The sequence below is a fragment of the Panthera leo genome, chromosome E2 (assembly GCF_018350215.1).
Source record: "Panthera leo isolate Ple1 chromosome E2, P.leo_Ple1_pat1.1, whole genome shotgun sequence".
Classification (NCBI taxonomy): Eukaryota; Metazoa; Chordata; class Mammalia; order Carnivora; family Felidae; genus Panthera; species Panthera leo.
Genome location: NC_056693.1, coordinates 4,920,139 through 4,945,383, shown reverse-complemented (window position 1 = coordinate 4,945,383; position 25,245 = coordinate 4,920,139). Strand labels below are relative to the sequence as shown.

Below are 25,245 nucleotides of genomic sequence, written 5' to 3'. Positions count from 1 at the left end.
TATTCTCTTATTATTATTTGTATCTCTGTGGTGTTGGTTGTGATCTCTCCTCTTTCACTCATTATTTTATTTACGTGGATCCTTTCCTTTTTCTTACTGATCAATCTGGCTAGGGGTTATCGATTTTGTTAATTTGTTCAAAGAACCAGCTCCCGGTTTCATTGATCCATTTTACTATTTTTTTTAAATTTTGATATCATTGGTTTCTTCTCTAATCTTTAGTATTTCACTTCTTCTGCTGTTTTGGGGCTTTATATGCTTTTTTTTTTCTTTTTCTTTTTTTAGCTCCTTGAGGTGTAAAGTTATATTGTGTACTTGAAACCTTTCTTCCTTCTTTAGTAAGTCCTGGATTGCTATGTACTTCCCTCTTATGATCACCTGTGCTGAATCCCAGAGTTTTGGGAATGGACTGTTGTGTTTTCATTTTCATTGGCTTCTATGTACTTTTAAATTTCCTCTTTAATTTCTTGGTTAACCCATTCATTCTTTAGTAGGATGTTCTTTAATCTCCAAGTATTCATGGTTCTTCCACATTTTTTTCTTATGTTGATTTTGAGTTTCATAGGGTTGTGGTCTGAAAATATGCATGGTATGATCTTGATATTTTTGTACTTGTTGAGGGTTGATTTGCAACCCAGTATGTGATCTCTTCTGGAGAATGTTCCATGTGCACTCAAGAAGAATGTGTATTCTGCTGCTTTAGGATGAAATGTTCTAAATTTATCTGTTAAGCACATCCAGTCCAGTGTGTCATTCAAAGCCATTGTTACCTTGCTGATTTTCTGCTTAGATGATCTGCCCACTGATGTAAGTGTGGTGTTGAAGTCCCCTACTATTATGGTATTACTTGTGATTAATTGATTTATATATTTGGGTGTTTCACATTTGGGGGTGTAAATATTTATAATTGTTAGATCTTCTTGGTGGATAGACCCCATAATTATGATATAATTCCCTTCTTCATCTCTTGTTACAGTCTTTATTTTAACATCTAATTGGTCTGATATAAGTTTGGCTACTCCAGCTTTCTTTTGATGACCATTAGCATTATAGATGGTTCTCCACTCCCTTACTTTCAATCTGCAGGTGTCTTTAGGTCTAAAATGAGTCTCTTTTAGGCAGAATATATGGTCTTGTTTTCTCATCCATTTTGATACCCTATGACTTTTGATTGGAGCACTTAGTCCATTGACATTTAGAGTGAGTACTGAAAGCTATGAATTTAGTGTCATTGTGTTGCCTAAAGAGTTGGTGTTTCTGGTGATATTCTCTGGTCCTTTCTAGTCTTTGTTGGCCTTTTTTGTTTTGTTTTGTCTTTTCTCTACTCAAAGAATCCCCCTTAAAATATTTTGCAGGGCTGGTTTAGTGGTCACAAACTTCTTTAGTTTTTGTTTGTCTGGGAGGTCATCACTCAAGAGAATAAAGGGACTGGCAGTTGAGAAACATGCATTGATAAAGGCCTGGATGTTCACTTCCCTCCACATAGTCTAATGAAAAAGAAGAAAAAATTACAATGGTGGAAGAGATGGTATGAAAAGTTACAAAAGTGCTCCTCGGGACAAGAATCCTTGGTGTAGCTGTTATCTCATGGGAGGATCCAGGTGTGCTTGTTCCTGTGAATATATTGGCTCCTCTGCTTGTGCATGCACAGAATGAAAACCATAATGAGTCCTAAACACACAGTATCTGGGGGTACATCTGAACGCTGCATTGAGTAAGTCTACGTGATTGCCACAAAGTATAGCAGAGCAGGTTCCAATACTTACAGTGTTTGTGATGTATTTGTTGTTCTTGGCACACACATCCATAGCAACTGTGATATTTACCAGTTCAGATAGGATCCTGTAGATGATATTGGAGGGGCCTATTGAGTCTGGGGCTGTTACTTAATTACTTAATGCTTTGCCCACCTGGAATTCCTGGGACTGATGGTGATGGCCTGGAAAACACTCAAGGACCAGAGTTGCCAATGGACTCACCTCTGAACACTGTCTGAAACTAGAATATAAGTCTGTGTCCAAAATCATGGAGAAAACGTTTCAAACCAAAAGCTGCCAAGATATCTAGGATGCCCTAGAAGGAATGAGCAACACTTGGCTACATTCAGATGACTGTGAAAAATCTGTCAGATTTGTGCTGGTTCCACTTCAGTAAAGGAAAATAATGACATAAAAGGTAGAAATCCTGCAGGTTTCCATGGAAAATCTGAACAGAACGTTCATTCCCAGTGTCAGATTCTCAGTTGCCATTTTTCAGGGTTCAAAATTTATGTTCACAAACAGAGAAACCAGCATGGAAACATAATTTGTGGACCACCTTTTCCATGAAAAATGAAACCTACAATATTCATTAACATCTATAGTAATTATATAGTATATGGCCCACTGTTACTATTCATTAACATCTAAAGTAATTATATAGTATATGACCCACTGTTACTAATGCTATCTTCCAATCATTTTAACATTGATGACTTTATGCTTCTGGACTAATTTTTTTTTCCACTGATGTCAAATAATATAATACATACATACATATTTTTCTCTCTTCCTGGTTTTGGCACAAGTCTCCTAAAACTCTAATAATTTCAAAGTGATAATAGGTAGTACTTGGAGCATTTCATGTTCTAATGAAGTGACTCTGGGTGGGCTTCTGGATGGGAGCTGACCACCAGAAAGACCAAGCCATGATCAGAAACTTGGGACATTCAGCTTCATCTCCCCAATCCCCTTACTCTAGAAAAGAAAAAAAGGGCTGGAAATGGAGTTAATGACTGGTCATGCCGACATGAAAAGGGGTCTATAAGAGCCCAATAGTATGGAGTTGGACAGCTTCCAGGCTGGTGAACACATCCACACAGGGAGGGTGACACGTCCTAACTCCATAGGGACAAAAGGTCCTGTGTGTAGGACCCTTCCAGACCTCACACTATGTATCTCTTCATCTGGCTGCTCATCTGTACCCTTTATCATATCCTTTGATAAGCTGGTAAACATAAATGTCTCCCTGAGGTTTGCGAGCCACACTAGCAAATTAATTGAACCCAAATAGGAGATTATTGGAACCTAAAATCTATACCCAGTCATTCACAAGTATGAGTAATAGCCTGACCTTGTGAATAGTGTCTGAAAGTATGTGTATTGTTGGGGAGGGGGCAGTCTTGTGAGATTGAACCCTTATGTGTGAGACCTAACAATATGTCTGGGTAAATAGTGTTCAAATTGAGTTTAATTGCAAGACGTACAGGTGGTGTTGGAGACTTGCTAGTTGTTGAATGGAAAGCACATTCCTCATATTTGTGACTAGAAGTGTCATAAGTGCTTTGTGTGTATAGTAAGAGTGACATACAGGAGAGAAACACAGTAGAGAAGAACTGGCCTTTTTCCTTCATAGGATAGAAACAATAGGGTTTGTTTGTTTTTTTTTTTCTTTACAGCTGACCAAAACAATTTAGTTTAAAAAAATGTTTAGTGATCACCTAATTACTGGTAGAATCAACATTTGAACCTGGGTACTGACAGCAACAGCAGGAATTCACATGCCCTTCCAGAAAAACTACTGTTCTTGGATTCTCTCCTCTGTTTGGCCATCAATGCTTCATCCAGAAGCCTTCATGTGGAATAGCCTTCATGGTCGGAGACTAGACTAGACTAGTCTTTTAAAAAAATGTTTTAGGGGCGCTTGGTCGGTTGGGCGGCCGACTTCGGCTCAGGTCATGATCTCACGGTCCGTGAGTTCAAGCCCCGCGTCAGGCTCTGTGCTGACAGCTCAGAGCCTGAAGCCTGTTTCGGATTCTGTGTCTCCCTCTCTCTGACCCTCCCCCGTTCATGCTCTGTCTCTCTCTGTCTCAAAAATAAATAAACGTTAAAAAAAATGTTTTATTTTTTATAGTTTAAGAAAACTGTATGTGTGAAGAGATAGAAGTAGTGTGAGAGAGGAGACAAAGCCGTCATTCTTAGCATATATACAGAAGTACAAAGCCTGAAGAAAAGGATATCACAACTGAACAAATAGGCACAATAAATAACTATAGACTTTGAAAAAAAAAAGATTATCTAAAGGTTAATGCCCAAACTCCATAGTAACAGGAAGTTGTAACGAAAACAACAAAGATGATCAACATCACTTACCACTGAAGAAATCCATATCAAAACTATGTTGAAATATCATGTGACACCTATCAAAATAAAAAACATAAGAAACAACATGTGTTGATAAGGATCTGGAGAAAAAGGAACCCTCATACTGCTGTTGGGAATGCAAACTGGTGCAGCCACTCTGGAAAACAGTATGGAGGTTCTTCAAAAAGCTAAGTATAGAACTACCCAACTATCCAGCAATTGCACTTCTAGGTATTTACCCAAAGGATACAAAATTACAGATTCAAGGGGTACATGCACCATGATGTTTATAGCAGCATTATCAACAATAGCCAAACTAGAAAAGAGCCCAAATGTTCACCGACTGATGAATGGATAAGGAGGACGTGGGGTGTGTGTGTGTACAATGAAATAGTACTCAGTCACCATAAGAACTAAATCTTGTCATTTGCAATGATGTGGATGGAGCTAGAGTGTACAATGTTAAGTGAAATAAGTCAGTCAGAGAAAGACAGATACCATATGATTTCACTTATATGTGGAAATTAAGAAACATAACAGATGAACATATGGGGGAGGGGAAAGAGAGATGGGAAACAAACCATAAGAGACTCTTAGCAATAGAGAATAAACTTATGGGTGATGGAGGGATGTGGGAGGGGCATAGTCTAGATGGGTGATGGCTATTAAGAAGGGCAGTTATTATGATGAGCTCTAGATGTTGCAAATAAGTGATGAGTCACTGAATTCTACTGAAACCAACACTTCGCTGTATGTTAATGAACTATAATTTAATTAAAAATTAAATAATAATAATAAAAAAGCAAAAAAAATTAAGACTTAATTATAGGCTGCTTGAGATTTTCTCTCTGCCTCTCCTCCACACATACACACAAAAATAAATAAATGTTTAAAAATTCTAATCCTTCAACATTTTCATCAATATTTGGTGTACTTGTCTTTTTTTATTTCAGTTATTCCAGAAAATACTGTTTTCTTACTGTAAATATGAAGTGGTCTTACTACAGTTTTCCTGGCGACTCAAATTAAAATTGCTTAAAAGCAGGGGCGCCTGGGTAAGTCAGTCAGTTAAGCATCCGACTTCAGCTCAGGTCATGATCTCGTGGTTTGTGGGTTTGAGCCCCCCATAGGGCTCTGTGCTGACAGCTCAGAGCCTGGAGCCTGCTTCGGATTCTGTGTCTCCTTCTCCCTCTGCCCCTCCCTGACTTGTGCTCTGTCTCACTCTGTCTCTTAAAAATAAATAAATGTAAATTTTTTTTAATTGCTTAAAAGCACAAAGTTGAACAAAAATCAAAAGGGTGACATTAAAACATCAGTGAGGCTTGATATTAAACCAAGTAACCTTTTTTTCTCTTTTAGGAAACCTCCCCTCCTACTGTTGTTTATCCCTAAACTCTGTCTTCTCCTTGTATTGCTCTGAAGCACTGAGGTTCGTTTTCAGCAAGAGAATGGATGTGTAGGAGAGGAAAACTTTTTTCTTCTCCCATTCTCAATTCTTTAGCTGGTTATTTTATTTTATATTTTATTTATTATTTTATTTTATTTTATTTTATTTTATTTTATTTTATTTTATTTTATTTTATTTTATTTTATTTTATTTTTTCTCAACTTAGTTAACATATAGTGTAGTCTTGGTTTCAGGAGTAAAATCCAGTGATTCATCACTTACATATAACACCCAGTGCTCATTGAACAAATGCCCGTCTTAATTCCCATCACCCATTCCCCCCCACCACCATCACCTCCATCCCCATCAACCCTCAGTTTCTTCTCTTCATTTAAGAGTCTCTCATAGTTTGCCTCCCTCTCTGTTTTTATCTTATTGTTCTTATCCTCCCTCTACGATCATCTGTTAAGTTTCTCAAATACCACACGAGTGAAATCATGTAATATCTTCTCTGACTAACTTATTTTGCTTAGCATAATACCCTACAGTTCCAACCATGTTGTTGCAAATGGCGATATTTCATTCTTTTTCATCTCCTAGTAGTTAGTGTTCCATTGTGTATATATACCACATCTATATATAATCCATTCACCGGTTGATAGACATTTGAGCTCTTTCCATAATTTGGCTATTGTTGATAGTGCTGCTATAAACATTGGGGCACTAACCCCTCCACAATTGAAAATCTGTGTATCTTTTGAGTCCCCAGAACTTAAAACCATACCTACTTTTCCATGGAAATAGCCTATTCTTGGCCTGAAGCCTTACATTAAACATTAACAGTCAATCATTCCATTCTTAGTATGTTGTCTGTGTTATATATAGTACTGTTATAATTTAGTAAACTTGAAAAAAGAAAACATTAACTAAACTATGATGAAAACACATTTCCAGTAGTATATCATATTCATAAAAAAATAATGTGTATAAAGTGACCAGTCCTGTTTAGACACATGTTATTAAATGGTCAACTGTTTTTTTAATATGTCTGAAAAGATCAAGGGGGGAATGGATGTCTAGAGAGGTATAATTATTCTCAGTGTGTCTCTCTTTTTCTTTTGACCACATTCAAGTTTTTTTTTATTTTTGCATGACATATATTACTCATTTTACTCTTAAATTAGCTCATGCTATGGTTTTATAGCTTCTGTGCATGCAGAATGATTTGATTGTTGCTGTTTCACAGACATAAGGGGCTATTAGATGATGGGGAATTCATGCTTCCCTACTTTTCCATGGAAGATTAAGGACACTGCCATGTATAATGTATGAAGAAAGTCTACATGGAGATGTTATTTGTAATTGACATATGAGAGTGATATCAGTCACCAAGAAGTAAGTGTTTAGGCCACTATTCTTTCCATTAAAGTAAGAGAGAGAAACATTCTGAATTTAAATAGTTTTGGCAGTTCCTCTATAGAAAGAATATGGTGGCCGTTCATAAAAATCTGAGTGTATCTTCATAATAGCAATTGTTACAAGTCAAGAATATTAGTTATACTGTTGAAATAAAGATATTTTCAAAGATATTTGAGGAAAGTATAGATAACTGTTTTGTAAAAGTATGTAAAAATTTGGAAATCTACTTTTACTCAGTAATTAGTCTCGGTTTGAGTAGCACGGAAAGCATAACTCACAGATCCTTATATATCAGAGGAACAAGAATGGTTCTTGAAAGATTGTGATGGGTATTTTGATCAAAGATCATACAGTGATTTTGCAGTGGTTTGTTTAGTGTGTATTTTAAATTCATATATTTTCATTAATAACCCTAAATGGATTTTAATGTCTTAACACTGACTTTTAATGAAAGAAGTGTTATCCTACACCAACCTTAGCCTGCCCCATCTTCATCAAGGTTGCAGGTAAACAGACAGTAACCCAAAGTACACTTGACCCTTGTATAACATGGGTTTGAACTGTGGTGTAGGTCCAACTTCTAGTCAGATTTATTTTTAGTACAGTACTGTAAATGTATTTTCTCTTCCTTTTGATTTTCTTAATAGTTTCTATTCTTGAGTGCCCTTTCTGATAAGAATACGTATCGAACACCTATATATATCAAATATATATTAATTGACTGCTTTTGATAAGTTTTCTTGTCAACAGTAGACTATTAAAATGAAGTATTAGAGGGGAGCCTGGGTGGCTTGGTCGGTAAAGCGTCCGACTTCGGCTCAGGTCATGATCTCACGGTCCGTGAGTTCGAGCCCCGTGTCGGGCTCTGTGCTGACAGCTCAGAGCCTGGAGCCTGTTTCAGATTCTGTGTCTCCCTCTCTCTCTGCCCCTCCCCTGTTCATGCTCTGTCTCTCTCTGTCTCAAAAATAAATAAACATTAAAAAAAATTTTTAAATGAAGTATTGGGGAGTCAAATTTGTACAGATTTTCAACTGCATGGGTGGTGCATACACTGAACTCTTAGAATATTCAACGATCACTTGTACTTGTTAAAACGAAGGGATGATATCACTAATAATCTCTTTTCCCAGTGGCCTTAAGCTACAAATTATTTGAGTTTAATTTTCCCAAAGTTTATATATTACATCTTTTCTTCCTTTTTGTAACTGCTGGGACATTATGGTGTTATTAAGAAGGATGACAAAGAAGGATTATTGAGAGTGTAGATGAATAATTTCTTGATACTGCTGACTTGGAATCCATTTTGTATAACCAGGCTGGCTGCGGGGTTCTGAAGTGACTCTAGCTCCACCCAATAGCAAACTCACTAGATAACAGCCCCTCCAGTCACAAGCAAATATAAGTTCTATAGTTTTCAGCATACGGGTCTTTTACATCTTTGGTTAGGTTTATTCCTAGGTTTTATGATTCTTGGTGCAATTTTGAGTGGGATCAGTTTCTTTATTTGTCTTTCTTTTGCTTCATTGTTAGTGTATAAGAACGCAACTGATTTCTATACATTAATTTTGTATACTGCGACTTTACTGAATTCATGTATCAGTTCTAGCAGACTTTTGGTGGAGTCTGTCGGGTTTTCCATGTATAATATCATATTATATGAAAAAAGTGAAAGCTTGACTTCATCTTTGCCACTTTTGATGCCTTTGATTTCCTTTTGTTGTCTGCTGATGTTAGCACTTCCAACACTATGTTAAACAACAGCGGTAAGAGTGGGCATCCCTGTCGTGTTCCTGATCTCAGGGAAAAAGCTCTCAGTTTTTCCCCATTGAGGATGATGTTAGCTGTAAGCTTTTCATAAATGGCTTTTATGATGTTTAAGTATGTTCCTTCTATCCCGACTTTTTCGAGGGCTTTTATTAAAAAAATGATGCTGAATTTTGTCAAATGCTTTTTCTGCATCGATTGACAGGATCATATGGTTCTTATCTTTTCTTTTATTAATGTGATGTATCACATTGATTGATTTGCAAATGTTGAACCAGGCCTGTAGCCCAGGAATGAATCCCACTTGATCATGGTGAATAATTCTTTTTATATGGTGTTGAATTCGACTTGCTAGTATCTTATTGAGAATTTTTGCATCCATATCCATCAGGGATATTGGCCTGGAGTTCTCTTTTTTTGCTAGGTCTCTGTCTGGTTTAGGAATCAAAGTAATGCTGGCTTCATAGAATAAGTATGGAAGTTTTCTTTCCCTTTATATTTTTTGGAATAGCTTGAGAAGGATAGGTATTATCTCTGCTTTCAATGTCTGGTTGAGTTCCCCAGAGGAACCATCTAGTCCTGGACTCATATTTGTTGGTAGATTTTTGATAACTGATTCAATTTCTTTGCTGGTTATGGGTCTGTTCAAGCTTTCTATTTCTTCCTGTTTGAGTTTTGGAAGTGTGTGGGTGCTTAGGAATTTGTCCATTTCTTCCAGGTTGTCCAGTTTGTTGGCATATAATTTTTCATAGTATTCCCTGATAATTGCTTGTATTTCTGAGGGATTGGTTGTAATAAATCCATTTTCATTCATGATTTTATCTATTTGGGTCATCTCCCTTTTCTTTTTGAGAAGCCTGGCTAGACGTTTATCAATTTTGTCTATTTTTTCAAAAAAAAAACAAAAAAAAAAAAAACAAAAAAAACCTCTTGGTTTCATTGATGTGTTCTACTATTTTTTGGATTCTATATTGTTTATTTCTTCTCTGATCTTTATTATTTGTCTTCTTCTTCTGGGTTTGGGGTGTCTTTGCTGTCCTGCTTCTAGTTCCTTTAGGTGTGCTGTTAGATTTTATATTTGGGATTTTTCTTGTTTCTTGAGATAGGGCTGGATTGCCATGTATTTTCTTCTCAGGACTCCCTTTGCTGCATCCCAAAGCATTTGGATTGTTGTATTTTCATTTTCATTTGTTTCCATATATTTTTTAATTTCTTCTCTAATTGGCTGGTTGACCCATTCATTCTTGAGTAGGGTGTTTTTTAACCTCCATGCTTTTGGAGGTTTTCCAGACTTTTTCCTGTGGTTGATTTCAAGTTTCATAGCATTGTGGTCTGAAAGTGTGCATGGTATGATCTCAACTCTTTTATACTTATGAAGGACTGTTTTGTGACCCAGTATGTGATCTATTTTGCAGAATGTTCCATGCACACTCGAGAAGAAAGTATATTCTGTTGCTTTGGGATGCAGAGTTCTAAATATATCTGTCAAGTGCATCTGATCCAATATATCATTCAGAGCCCTTGTTTCTTTATTGATCCTGTGTCTAGATGACCTATCCATTGTTGTAAGTGGAGTACTAAAGTCCCCTGCAATTACCACATTCTTATCAATAAGGTTGCTTATGTTTGTGATTACTTGTTTTATATATTTGGGGGCTCCTGTATTCAGCTCATAGACATTTATAATTGTTAGCTCTTCCTGATGGGTAGACCCTGTAATTATTATATAATGCCCTTCTTCATCTCTTGTTACAGCATTTCATTTAAAGTCTAGTTTGTCTGATATAAGTATGGGTATCCGGCTTTCTTTTGACTTCCAGTAGTATGATAGATAAGTTCTCCATCCCCTCATTTTCAATCTGAAGGTGTCCTCGGGTCTAAAATGAGTCTCTTGTAAACAGCAATTAGATGGGTCTTGGGTTTTTTATACATTCTGATACCTTATGTCTTTTGGTTGGAGCATTTAGTCCCTTTACAATTCAGTGTTATTATTGAAAGATATGGGTTAGAGTCACTGTGATGTCTGTAGGTTTCATGCTTGTAGTGATATCTCTGGTCCTTTGTGGTCCTTGCAACATTTCACTCACAGAGTCCCCCTTAGGATCTCTTGTAGGGCTGGTTTAGTGGTGATGAATTCCTTCAGCTTTTGTTTGGGAAAACCTTTATTTTTCCTTCTATTCGGAATGACAGACTTGCTGGGTAAAGGATTCTAGGCTGCAAATTTTTCCTGTTCATCACTTTAAAGATTTCCTGCCATTCCTTTCTGACCTGCCAAGTTTCAGTAGATAGGTCTGCCACTAGTCTTATGGGTCTCCCTTTATAAGTTAGAGCATGTTTATCTCTAGCTGCTTTCAGAATTTTCTCTTTATCCTTGTATTTTGCCAGTTTCACTATGATATGTCGTGCAAAAGATCGATTCAAGTTACATCTGAAGGGAGTTCTCTGTGCCTCTTGGATTTCAATGCCTTTTTCCTTCCCCAGATCAGGGAAGTTCTCAGCTATGATTTCTTCAAGTACACCTTCAGCCCCTTTCTCTCTCTTCTTCTTCTGGAATTCCTATGATGCAGATATTGTTCCCTTTGACTGCATCACTTTGTTCTCTAATTCTCCCCTCATACTCCTGGATTTTTTTCTCTCTCTTTTTCTCAGCTTCCTCTTTTTCCATAATTTTATCTTCTAATTCACCTATTCTCTCCTCTGCCTCTTCAATCTGTGCTATGGCCACCTCCATGTATTTTGCACTACATTTATAGCATTTTTAAATTCCTCATGACTATTTCTTAGTCCCTTGATCTCTGTAGCAATAGATTCTCTGCTGTCCTCTATGCTTTTTTCAAGCCCAGTGATTAATTTTATGACTACTATTCTAAATTCTTCTTCTGTTATATTGCTTAAATCGGTTTTGATCAATTCATTAGCTGTTGCTACTTCCTGGAGTTTGTTTTGAAGAGAATTCTTCCATGTCATCATTTTGGGTAGTCCCTGTGGTAGCTCCAAACTGCAGGGCACTTCCCCTGTGCTGTCCAGAGTAATTTGTGTTGGTGGGCGGGGCCACAGTCAGACTCAAGGTCTGCTACCACCCCATCACTGGGGCCACAGTCAGACTGGTGTGTACCTTGTCTTCTCCTCTCCTAGGGGCAGGGCTCACTGTGGAGTGGTGTGGCCCCTGTCTGGGCTACTTGCACACTGCCAGGCTTATGGTGCTGCTTCAATGGGATCTGGCCAAGGGCATATTAACTGGGGTAGATCTACAAGGTTCACAGGGGTGGAAGAGGTAGGCTTAGCTTGCTTTGCCTTGGGTGGCCCCCTGCGAGAGGGGACCTGCAGCACCGGGAGGGAGGCAGGCCCCTAGGATGAATGGATCCACACAAGCACAGCGTTGGGTGTTTGCACAGTGCATGGAAGTTCAGTGATGGGAACTGGTTCCCTTTGGAATTTTGGCTCAGGGATGGGAGAGGGAAATGGTGCTTGCTAACGCCTTTGTTCCCCCGCTGAGCTGAGGTCTATCTTCCAGGGCTGAACAACTCTCCCTCCCGGTGTCCTCTCATCCTCCCTGCTCTCCAAGAGTAGAGCTGTTGACTTTTAACATTCCAGATGTTAAGTCCCGCTGGCTGTCAGAACTCACAGAGTCCGGCCCCTCTGCTTTTGCAAGCCAGACTTCGGGACCTCAGCCTTGCCCAGCAGGCTGTCCCTCCACCGCCCCGGCTCCCTCCTGCAAGTCTGTGTATACACACCACCTATCTGCCCTTCCTCCCTTCTTCTGTGGGCCTCTTGTCTATGTTTGGCTCTGGAGAGTCTGTTCTGCTAGTCTTCTGGTGGTTTTCTGAGTTATTTAGGCAGATGTTGGTGGAATCTAAGCCATCAGCAGGACGAGGTAAGCCCAGTGTCCTCCTACACAGTCATCTTCCCAGGTCTTCCTAGTTTCATGTTTTAAATACAGTTAGTGCCTTAGACTGAACTCAAGCTGGATTCCATGCAGACTCGATTAAATCTCTTGCTTCCCATTCAAGGTGTGCCTGCCTCTTCCTTCTATTTTTCTACCACCTAGTAAGGAATCAATTTTTATCATTCTTTGATTAAACCTGAGAGATAAATGAGGTAAGGGAGCCATAGGTTCAGCCCTGGCATTAAGTGAATTCTGCCTGTTCCTCTTCTACCTTACTGGATAAATAATGTTTGCATGGAGAGATACCTTGCTCTGGGCACTCTCAGTCATAAAAGAAGAACATTATCCTGGAGACAGAAAAAATTGGACAGGAACCTTAGTTAGCATGAGCACTAGGGCTTCTGTTAATATTCCCAGTCCATCTGTGTTGCACTGGAGAAATCCCACAGAGTTTCAGGAACCCCGGAGGACATTATTAAGTGAGGGAAGGACACATATGGGAGATTGGAGTTCCACAATTCCTCTACATCAGTTAACCTCCCATGTCAGAGTCTCTGGACCAAGACTTTCTGATTGAGCTGATGAGAACACAAAGATGAGCCTGTGAAGCCTCTGATCACACATGAAAGACAAAGCTGAAATGCACTATTACACATTTCAGAGTATGGGCACTTTATTTGGCTTGATATTTGAATAACACAGATGTTTTCATGTTTACTTTTAGATTGCAATGTACTTACCTACTGCTCTGGACATTTATTTCACAGCAGTTATTATGTGTCCTCTCAAGAATGTTAGGCACCTGACACTGCTGAGAAACATTACAGGTCCGTGTGCTTTATCTTCTCTGTACTCTATGTAGTATCCCTCCACATTAAGGTTAATATTTTCTGCATATATCAAAATACCTTGGGAGGATTTCCTGAACGATGTGCCTACCTCACCTCATTTAATCTGGAAATTCGCTTCTTTGTTTCACGTTGCTTTTAGTCTCCTTTAGAACATGAACGCTGTCTCCTACGTTTGCTGGAGATACTAGTGTTTGAAGAGGAAATTGTAAATCAGACCTTGCTTCTGAAAGTTTCCATTTGATTTTATACTCATGTCACAGATATACTGTTCCTTATCACTTCTCTGTTGTTCTAGTAGAAATAAACATGCCTCATATATACTCAACTGTCTTAAAATGGTAAAATATAACTCAGCTGAAAAGATAAATGAGACAAAAAACTTTCAATGTCCTAGGGGATTCACAAACAATAGCTACATTGGTTATATCAATGTGAGTCTTTTTTCTCTGTGGTGTGTTTGCAGGACACAAAAACCTTCCATCACAAATAGATTTATACGTTTTAAGTCCCTGAAAATTTTTCTTAGTTTTAATGACCAAAAAATTTTCATTCTATCACATTTATTATTTTTATTCGTTTTGTACTTTTTACATTTTGTGTTGTATCCTTACTCCCCTCTTTTGGTTGATCATTTCTATGGTTTAATCATGCTTGCATTATCATTGTTATTTTGAAACCTGAATCTTCTTTTAGCGTTTCCTCTGTATAGTGGTCTGTGTGTTCCTCTTAGACAAATTCAAAGTCAGACAATCTGGGCTAAAACTAGGACTCTGCTATTAGTGAAGTTTTGCCAGGACATTCTTTTAAAAGATTAAAAACAATGCTAATGTTCTCATCAGTTACTGTGGATCATGGGTGAATTTATGTGTTAGAATTTTAAGTAGTGTGTAGTAAATGTTCAAGAACAATTGTTTCTGTTCTTATAATTTCTACAATTATCTTTAAGTTCAAAGTCATCCATGATTATTATTGTTTCTTCTTATTCTTCTCCTTCTCCTAATTCTTCCTCTTCCTCTTCTTCTTTCTTGGAATTTAAGTGTATCTGTTGAGTATGTTAGCATCACATGCAAGCTTGTGAGAAATGTGGAAACTCAGACCCCAACCTGAAATCCAAGTCAGAATATGAATTTAACATGATCTTCAGTTCTTTGTCATATGCATTCACATTGGTGAAGTATACGTCTAGCTCATCATCACTTGTCCATTATTCTATGCCTGTCTTTATGTCTGTAGGATGTTATGTTGATAACTATGGCTTTGTAGTATACTTTAAATTAGGAAGTGCATTGCCACCAAGGTGTCCTTCATTTTCAGGATTATTCTGGATATATGTTACCCTGTGACATCCGTGTGAAAGTTTGGATGGATTTTGATATTTCTGCCAAAAATGGCATGGGAATTTTGATAGAGATTGCATTACATCAGTAAGCCCTTTGAGTACTACTGACAGCTCAATAATATTAAGTATTCGAATCCAATAATATGGATGTGCTTTCATTTGTTTCTTCTTTCCATTCCTGCACAATATTTTATAGTGTTAATCAAACCAGGTTTGACCTCTATATGTTAAATTGTAAGCATTTTATATTTGGACGTGCTACTGTAAATGTATTACATCTTTATTTTGGGAATTGTTCTTTGTTGTGTAGAAACACAACTAATTTTTATGTGTTGAGTTTGTATTCTCCAACTATGTAAAATTTGTGTGAGTTTTAATAAGTTTATATATAGGTATTCTTCAGAAGAGAGAAAAATGGTAGTGCAGTAGGACCCTAGACTCCTTGCAGCTGACAAACATGACTTGATAACTGACAAATCATTCTAAATACTCAAAAATGGGCCTAAGACTGACAGAACAAACTCCCCAACTTAAGGGAGAGAAAAGGCCACATTGAAGATAGTAGAAAGTTCAGAGACCTGATTTAAGGAGAAAAGGATTGCAGAGCTGCAGAGGGCAGGGAGCCTGGGTCAAGGTGAAGGTCACGTGAGACAGAAGCACACACAGGAATGCGTAAGGAGAACATTTCCCCAAAACCATTGACTTGGAAAATGAGAAGGACCGAATTTTGTGAGCTCTTGAAGCTAGCCTATCTTAAAGCCTGGACTTTTAAAGATCAGCAGACTTGGCTGGGATACAGCCAAAAGGGCACTGTGCTGCTTCTGGAAAGAAGGCAGACAAACCACCTGGGGGCAATCAACATGGACAAAGCCATCTGAAGAATGCCTGGGGAACACAAGGTGGGAAATTATTTACTACTGTAGGGACACTTCACTGACAGGCACCATTCATTGAGATGCATATTTTGGAACTAAAGACCTAGCTGGAAATACTTTCCCCTGCCCCTCAGCATAAACACAGAGACACCTGAGGGAAGTAGCTCAGTAGGGACTTTGGATGTCTGCCTTGCTTACACCAAGCCATACCCCTCCATGCTCTGGTGGGACTGCCCTTTTCTGTCAAGCTTGCCTCAGTCCCAGCAAGGTCTGCCCCTGTCCCAGGAGACCTACACAAGCTGCTGCCTATACTACATCTGACCACACAGTTCTGTTGTGCCTCAATTTTGTTGGAGTTGATGTCAGGTCTATATTCACAAGCAGACAACAGATCACCCAGCTATGACTTACCATGTTCAGGCCAGGGATCCTATACTGTCTGTACCAGTCAAGGAGAGCATCTTCAGGCCACTGTCCTAAAAGACAGAGCAGGAGACATAACTGTCTTTTCTAATATACAGAGGAGGGTAGAGCCTTAGACAAAATGCCAAGATGGAAGAATTTATCCAAAATAAAAGAACAAGATATGGCCATGGCCAGAGAAATACGGGAAACAGTTATGAGAAACATGCTTTATGGAGAACTTAAGGCAATATTCTTTTTTTTTTTTTTTTTTTTTTAATTATTTATTTATTTATTTATTTTTTTTAATATATGAAATTTCTGTCAAATTGGTTTCCATACAACACCCAGTGCTCATCCCAAAAGGTGCCCTCCTCAATACCCATCACCCACCCTGCTCTCCCTCCCACCCCCCATCAACCCTCAGTTTGTTCTCAGTTTTTAACAGTCTCTTATGCTTTGGCTCTCTCCCACTCTAACCTCTTTTTTTTTTTTTTTTTAAGGCAATATTCATAAGGATAGTCACTGGGTTGAGAAAAGAATAGTGAGAACCTTACCAGAGAGCTGACACAGTTAAAAAAAAAAAAAAATCCAACAGAGATGAATAGTGCAATGAAGAAGGTTGAGGGACACCTGGCTGGGTCACTCGGTTAAGCACCTAACTTTTTTTTTTCTCTCCAAAGTGATAGTTTATTGAAGATTTTCTCATTTTTTAATTTATTTTTCATTTTTAAATTTTATTTTTATTGTTTTAAATTTACATCAGAATTAACATATAGTGCAACAATGATTTGGGGAGTAGATTCCTCAGTGCCCCTTACCCATTTAGCCCATCCCCCCTCCCACAATCCCTCCAGTGACCCTCAGTTTGTTCTCCATATTTATGAGTCTCTTCTGTTTTGTCCCCCTCACTGTTTTTATATTATTTTTGTTTCTCTTCCCTTATGTTCATCTGTTTTGTCTCTTAAAGCCCTCATATGAGTGAAGTCATATGATTTTTCTTTCTCTGACTAATTTCACTTAGCATAATACCCTCCAGTTCCATCCACGTAGTTGCAAATGGAAAGATTTCATCCTTTTTGACTGCCAAGTAATATTCCATTGTGTATATATACCACATCTTCTTTATCTATTCATCCATCAATGGACATTTGGGCTCTTTCCATACTTTGGCTATTGTTGATAGTGCTGCTATAAACATGGGGGTGCATGTGTCCCTTCGAAACAGCACACCTGTATCCCGTGGATAAATGCCTAGTAGTGCAATTGCTGGGTCGTAGGGTAGTTCTATTTTTAGTTTTTGAGGAACCTCCATACTGTTCTCCAGAGTGGCTGCACAAGCTTGCATTCCCAAGCACCCAATTTTTGATTTTGGCTCAGGTCATGATGTCACAGTTTGTGTGACAGAGCACTGACTTGGGCCTTGTAGTGACTTCATGGAGCCTGATGAGGATTTTCTCCCTCTCTCTGTCTCTCAAAATAAAAACTATGTTTTTTAAGTAAAGAAAAAAAAAGATTGGAAATCGGCTTGATGCAGTGAACAGCAGGTTGTAAGAAACAGGAATGACTTTATAAGCTAAAAGAAAAACTAAAGAAAAATAATGAATCTAAGCAAAAGACAGAAGAATTATGCAAAATAATTGACTTTGGGAACTCAAAGACTCTATCAAATGTAATAATATTCATATCATAGAAGTCCCAGAAGAAGAAGAGAGAGAAAAGGGGACAGAGTATTTATTTCAAGATATGATAGTAAAAATCTTCTGTAATCCTGGAAGGAAACAGACATCCAGATCCAGGAGTATCAGAATGGATTTGAAAAAAAAATCTATATGCTGACTACAAGAGACTCAGTTTAGACAATACAATCATCTACAGATTGACAGTGATGGAGGAACATTTGTCATGCAACTGGATGTCAAAACAAAGCCAGAGTAGCAATACTTACATCAGACAAACCAGACTTTTTTGTTCTTGTATTGTGTTTATCCTGCTTTGGTGTCAGGGTTATGCTGGCCTCATAGAATATTTTTGAATGTGTTCCCTCTATTCTGCTATTTGGAGGATTTTGAGAAAGATTGTCTTTAATTATTTTTATTAAATGTCAGTCAGAATTGACCAACGAAGGCATGTGATCTTGGGCTTTTCTGTGCTGAGAGATCTTTTTTATTTTGAGTTCAACTTTCATTCTTCTTATGGGTGTAAAAAGATTTCTTAATTCTTGGGTTTAAGGTTCATAATTCAATCTCAGTAACTTGTGCATTTTTGGGAATTAACTGGATTTCTTTTCTAAGTTATTTGATTTGTAAATATATAATTGTATATGTAGTTAAAGCATTGCCAATTTTGTTATTTTTCTAGTAACTGGGCATTACTTTCAATGTTATGATATTTTTTAGTTTGATCTCTATTTAATTTACTTCTAATTTTTCTTTCTAAGTAAAATAATTTCAGATATTGTTTGGTATTTCCTTCCTCTACTAAATTTCAGCTAAATGTCTTCCTTTTCTAGTTCCTTGTGGTATACTGTTGTTTATTTCAAAGTTTTTCTTAAATGAAACATTTGTAGTATAAGAAAATTTGAAAATCAAAAGTCTAGTAGTCAACTTAACAGAAATAAACAATACAAGTGATGACAAAAATAATAAAATAAAAAAGAAAAATAAGGATTCTTTAGGGTTTTCTATATATCATGTCATCTGTGAACAAAGATAATTTTTTTAGTAGTTTGTAGCCTTCATTATTTGTAGTGTATTCCTTTGGCTTTGGTAACCTGGTAATGCTGATACCACAGAGACTGTTTTGATATTTTCCTTTATCATCATTCCTTGGAAATGCTTGAGGACTTTTGAAGTACTTTCTCATGAAATGTTTGTTCGAATTATCCAGTGAATTCATCAGACTTAGGACTTTTCCTTGTTCAGTTTTCTTTTATTATTCTGTCAATTTACACAGTGTTCAGCAGTAGTGATTTTTAAAAAAATTTCTTCGTGATATAGTTCAGGTAGGTTATACCTTTCTTTGGAATTTATACTTACCTATTGGTATCAATTTGTGGGCATGTAATTATCCATTGTCACTTCTTATAATTATTTTTATTTCAATGGTATCAGTTATACTGTGTTTACTTTCACTTCACTTGGGATTTTAGTTGCTCTTTTTTCTTTCATTCTGACATGATTAAAGGTCTATCAATTTCGTTGATCTTTTTTGAAAGCCAAATCTTCCAATGGTTGTTATGGTCTTATTTTTACTGTATCCTATTTTGTTGATTTTGGCTTTAAGTTTCCTTCTGTGTTAATTTTGGGCTCGTATGGTACTTTTCCTGATTATTCGAGGTAGAGGAAAATTATTTGTGCTTTAGGATGGCAATACTACAGAATTATCTGTTAGGGTATATGATCAGTTCATTGCGTGCAAGTTTATGTGTCCATGGAGGAGAGGGAGACACAGAATCTGAAGCAAGCTCCAGGCTCTGAGCTGTCAGCACAGAGCCAGATGTGAGGCTCGAACTCACAAACCCTGAGATTATGATCTGAGCCGAAGTCAGACACTTAACCGACTGAGTAACCCAGGTGCCTCCTTGCTGACATTTCCTGATTGATTTTAAGGTTGTATAATAGAAGTTGTCATTATATTCATCTGAGAGTAGTAAGTGGAATGATTTTACTTTCCTGTTATTTGATATCTTTCAGCTGTATCTTCACATGGCACCCAGAGCTTCCTGTAAAACCTTGCTTAGAACCTTTTATCTAATAAGTGTCAGTGGATACATATACATATAGTACCTTTGAGAATTTGCACTTAATGGTAGACTGGGCCAATATTGGGGAGAGTGAAGGGCATCAAACATATCCTGATGAACCTATCCAAACAGAGACAACTGTCCATAAGAAGAGTCTCACTGCCCAAAATGGTAAAGGATATAAAGGTTTTTGCAAAACCTCCCCTTTTAAGTCAGCTACTTCTGTAAAGCAGTGTGTTTCAGTAACCAAAAACTCAAATCAAATATTCAAACATAAATATTTGTCTAAAGAAAATTTGGAAAACCTGGAATGTTACTCATCCATGTTGAAAATAAGCATTTGAACCAATTTGAAAATAAGATTGCATTGACCTTTCAGTCAAACATTTCTGAAAAATCAGAGATTTAGAAATGAAGAAGAAAGTGTTAAGTGGTATCAGTTTGAAGAATACATCTCAAAGAAGTTGACCCAAAGGGGTATCAGTTTGAGGAATACATCACAAAAAAGTTGACCGAACAAAATTACCAGAGTATGTTTAATGGAAATAGAATTGCTCATTGCAGTGAATCGGAGATAAAATTTAACCAGGGCTCAAATGTTAACAAACGTATGAACACATTTTCCAGAGAAACATTATGAATGTAATGATTGTAGGGAAATCTTCTATCAAAGCTCAAAACTTGTTATACTAAAGAGTACAAATATGGGAGAGAATCCTTATAAATATAATGTATGTGGGAAAGATCTGAAGGAGTCCTCCAGTGTTGGTGATCATCAGACGATTTGTGAGGGGAAAAACCCATACACATGTTATAAATCTGGAAGCGTGTTCAGTCAGTCACCAAGACTAAATACACACGAGACAATTGGTACTGGAGAGAAAAGGTACACTTATAAGGAATGTGGCATAGTCTTTCATTGGCACTCGGCACTATCTCAACATCAGCAAATGCATGCTGGAGAGAAATCATACAAATGTGAAGAATGTGGTAAAAGCTTTAAGGACTGCTTATCACTAAATAGACATGAGTAAATCCATATTAGAGAGAGACTTGACAAATGTCAACAATGTGGCAAGGCCTTTAGCAGGCACTCTTACCTTCCTAGACATCACAGCATCCATACTGGAGAAAAACCTTACCAATGTAAGGAATGTGGCGAGGCCTTTAGCCACCTCTCAACACTTACCATCACAGAATGCACAGTGGAGAGAAACCTTACAAATGCAAGGAATGTGACCAGGCCTTTAATCACGGTTCAACCTGTACTCATTATCACAGAATTCATGCTGGAGCAAACCTTACCAATTTAAAGAATGTGGGAAAATGTTTAGGGACTAAACAACCCTTACTCTGAGTCAGAAAATTCCTATTGGACAGTAACCATACAAATGTAAAGAATGTGCAAGCCCTTCCTGCAAGTCACAAACTTACTCAACATTCTAATTATCACACAGGAGCCAAAGTGTGAAATGTAAAGTGGCCACGCCTTTACCTGGAGTTTAGTCGTTGCTCAATCTAACAAAATACACACTAGATGCAAACCCTAGAAATGTAATGAATGAGGAAAAACCTTAATTTAATTTTAAATATACAATTTAGCAAACACCAGACAGTGCATAAAAGAAACAAACTGGAAAGACATACTTATAGAAGTATTTAATTGAACACCAAATGTCAATAAATGTTACAGAAATAAGGTAGAAAGCAGTACACCAGTCACTCTTTTCAGACATTTTATCAAAATACTTATAAGGAACCATACAAAGTTAAACATTTAGAAAACAGATATGCTATTATGTTTCAAAAGATTTAGTGGATGGATTTTTGTGTAGGTATATTTAATTTCAATATGTGTTTTGTTTTTTTTTTTTTTTTTTTTTTACATTGACCCTATTTGGGATTTGTGACTAACAAATATTAATGTGTTTCTACTCTCAGATCACTTCAGAATATTCATTTATTCCCGGTGGGTGTGTGAAACCATGTGGCTGATTGTTGCTGTAAACAAAATATGAGATGCCCTCCTTCATTAGGCAGGACTCAGGCATGTCTAATTTTCCACAGAAGATAAAGGACAATGTGATATACAATCTATGAAGAAAATCTAAATGGAGATGCTCTTGTGGTTTTAACATTGATATAAGTTATCATGAAATAGGTGTTCAGAACACCATTCTTCTCCATGTATTAATACTAAATAACTGCCTGAATATTAGAAATAAAATGTTTTATTCAATGGTCTTAAAGGCAAAAGAGGTGGCAGTCCAGTGAACTGATAGATCTTTATAACAGCAATAGAGTACATGAGTTGATGTGGCTGCAATGAAGACATCTTCACAGATGGCAGCCAGAGCCTAGCTAACTCTTCCCCCAAATGGCATACAATTATACATCCACATCTCTCACGAATTACCTCAGGCCTGAAATTTATGGAAATCACTACTCCCACATCATTAAGTCAACACATGAATGCTTTTTTTTAACACTTGTATTCTGTATTGTGAACAAGGACTTGTTGAGTAGACTAGATTTGAAATGCATAATTCATTTATGTGTTAATACATTTTAAGTAATACAACATAATGATTTTTAATGTGTTAACATGGATGTGTAATGAATGAAGTGTTATCCCACCAGCAATGTTAACCTATCTGCTTTTCTCTAAGGTTGTAGGTAACTGATGGAATCTATCCCTTACTTGGTAATGCAATGCTAGCACATGCCTAGTAATCCATTTTCTCGGTGGCCTTAGGATTTACATAATGTGTCATTATTTTTCCCTTTGCTTATCCATTGTACCATTTTCTCCTCTTTGTGAATACTGTGATATTATTGTGGATACATTACAGATTCTTATAGGGGTACTATTGAACTTTTAGCTAAAGTATTCAGTGATACTGCTATTTGGCATTCGTTTTGCATAACCAGTAGTTTTTCTCTTTTTTTAAGTTTATTAATTTATTTTGAGAGAGAGAGAGAGAGAGCACAAGTGAGGGAGGGGTGAAATAGGTGGGAGAGAATCCTAAGCAGCTTCTGCTATCAGCATACAGCCCAACACAGAGCTCGAACCCATGAACTATGAGATCAAGAGTCAGATGCTTAACCTACTGAGCCACCCAGGTGGCTCCTAGCCAGGAGTTTTGCAGAACCTTGAATGACACCAACCCCTCCCACTAGTGTATTCCCTAGACAACCCCCTGCAGAATCACAAGATAATGTAACTTCTGAAAAGACATCTTCAATCCTCTCTTGTGAGCAACAAGGTCTCCTTTCTCCAAATGCTTTCTCCCATGTGTCCCTTAAAGAAGGCACAGAGCTTACCTAAACCTGTTTTAGTTTGAATTGCCCAATCTTGACTTAGCCAGGGACTCTAAAGCATTCCACCATGGCAGGTAATACAGGTTATGTGTCCCCAGTCATAAGGGGGAGGCTTCATTTGATGTTTGTATGAAGTGAACATGCACATATTCTAGTGCTGGGTGTGTAATAGATACCTCATAAGTAGGAGAAACAAATTCCAGTAAGAGTGATATTGTAGCCCCAGGTAAGACATAGAAAATATGCAAGGTAAAGAATTAGCATAATTAATTCTACATGTGGAGGAAGACACCTGTCTCAGGTTGCACAACTGAGAATGTATATAAAAAAATAACTTCTGAGGTGCCTGAGTGGCTCAGTCGGTTAAGCATCCGACTTCAGCTCGGGTCATGATTTCACAGTTTGTGGATTTAAGTCCCACGTCAGGCTCTATGCTGACAGCTCAGAGCCTGTAACCTGCTTCAGATTCTGTGTCCCCCTCTGTTTCTCTGTCCCACCCCCACTCACTCTCTGTCTCTCTCAAAAATAAATAAACATTAAAAAAATAATAAGGAAAAATAACTTCTACTTGTTTTATTTCCTAGTTATCTCCATATCTCCAGTTCTATTTTCCTTCATTTTTTTCCAGCTACATAAGCATCACAAAAATTCTTCTGAGCCTGTGTTGTGATGAGAGTGTCCTCGCTAGCTGCTTAGTTGAGATGAGAGAGATGTAAAGCCAATGGGTATTCAAACATGCCAATATATGCATTTGCATAATTTCAATAAGAATCTGTTCTTGTTATGACAAGACACAATTGGGAACACTGTTCTATAACCAAGGCTTTGGCTAGAATGTAACAGCTGAGAAAGACCTGAATAGACTCAGATATGAGGAGACAGCTATAAGAATCTGAGATGGATGTTATGGAGCCAATAAAGCCCCCTTGAAAGTATGACCATGATACTTTGCTTACAGAGTTCCCAGAAGCCTTACCAGGTGAATCAAGAATTTCATTTCACACTAGCTGCAATAACCCTGGGACATTTTGGGGACCTCAAATATAGAAGAATTCACCCAAATCTATAGGTATTGCAGACAAAGTCTTGTGGCAAGCATTTGGCTTGGCTTCTGCCCTTGAGAGGTTATTAAAAGTTCAATCTAGTGATTCCTTATGAAAAATTCCAGGAAAGCTGGAATTTTTGGTTTAAAAAAAATTTTTTTAACGTTTATTTATTTTTGAGACAGAGAGAGACAGAGCATGAACAGGGGAGGGGCAGAGAGAGAGGGAGACACAGAATCTGAAACAGGCTCCAGGCTCTGAGCTGTCAGCACAGAGCCCGACGCGGGGCTCGAACTCACGGACCGTGAGATCATGACCTGAGCCAAAGTCGGACGCTTAACTGACCAAGCCACCCAGGCGCCCCTGGAATTTTTGGTTTTAAAGAGTCTATTGATCAAAACTGTATTCTTTTTGCACTCATGAAAATAAGCAAGTCAGGTTGGTTTTTTTTTTTTTTTGTTTTTGTTTTTGTTTTTGTTCTCAAAACACACTTTGCAATTAAATTAGTGTTAATTTGGCTCTGCTTGGTAAAAATGTGAGTGTTTATAGAGAAAAATGTTTCAATAACAGATTTGTAGATACTGGATTTTAATACTAATCATCATAAACTGGACCAGATCCTGGTTTCTCTAATGCCTGGCTAGAACTCTGGAGAGTAACATTTTTATTAAATGTTCATTGATTTTTAGAGAGAGAGGGAGAGAGAGAGCACAAGTGAGGGAGGGGGAGAAACAGAGGGCAAGGGAGAATCCCAAGCAAGATCCCCACTGTTAGGGGAAAGCCCAAAGCTGGGCTCAATCCTAAGAACTGTGGGATGATGACCTAAGCCAAAACCAAGAGTCCCACACTTAACGGACTGTCACCCATGCGCCCCTGCCCCTAAAGTAACAATCTGACTTTTCTCCTACCTTTCTGATTTGGTGTCATGTAAGAACTAAAACTGCCTTTTTTTCCCCCTGAAGCTCTAAAAACTTAATGTAAGTGATTTGATGTAAATAAATCATCATAATAGCTCATGTATAGACAATCTTAATGCTGTGCCTGTATAGGCCACTAAAAACATTACCAGGGGCATTTGAAGTATAAGCCAGG

At 37.6% G+C, this 25,245-nt stretch overlaps 1 protein-coding gene across 1 annotated transcript in view; it reads left to right on the top strand.

Moving 5' to 3' along the window:
* The window catches only part of LOC122208819 (zinc finger protein 679-like), a 123,860-nt gene that overhangs the window by 819 nt on the left and 97,796 nt on the right, over positions 1 to 25,245 (top strand). The gene's annotated exons all lie outside the window — the stretch shown is intronic.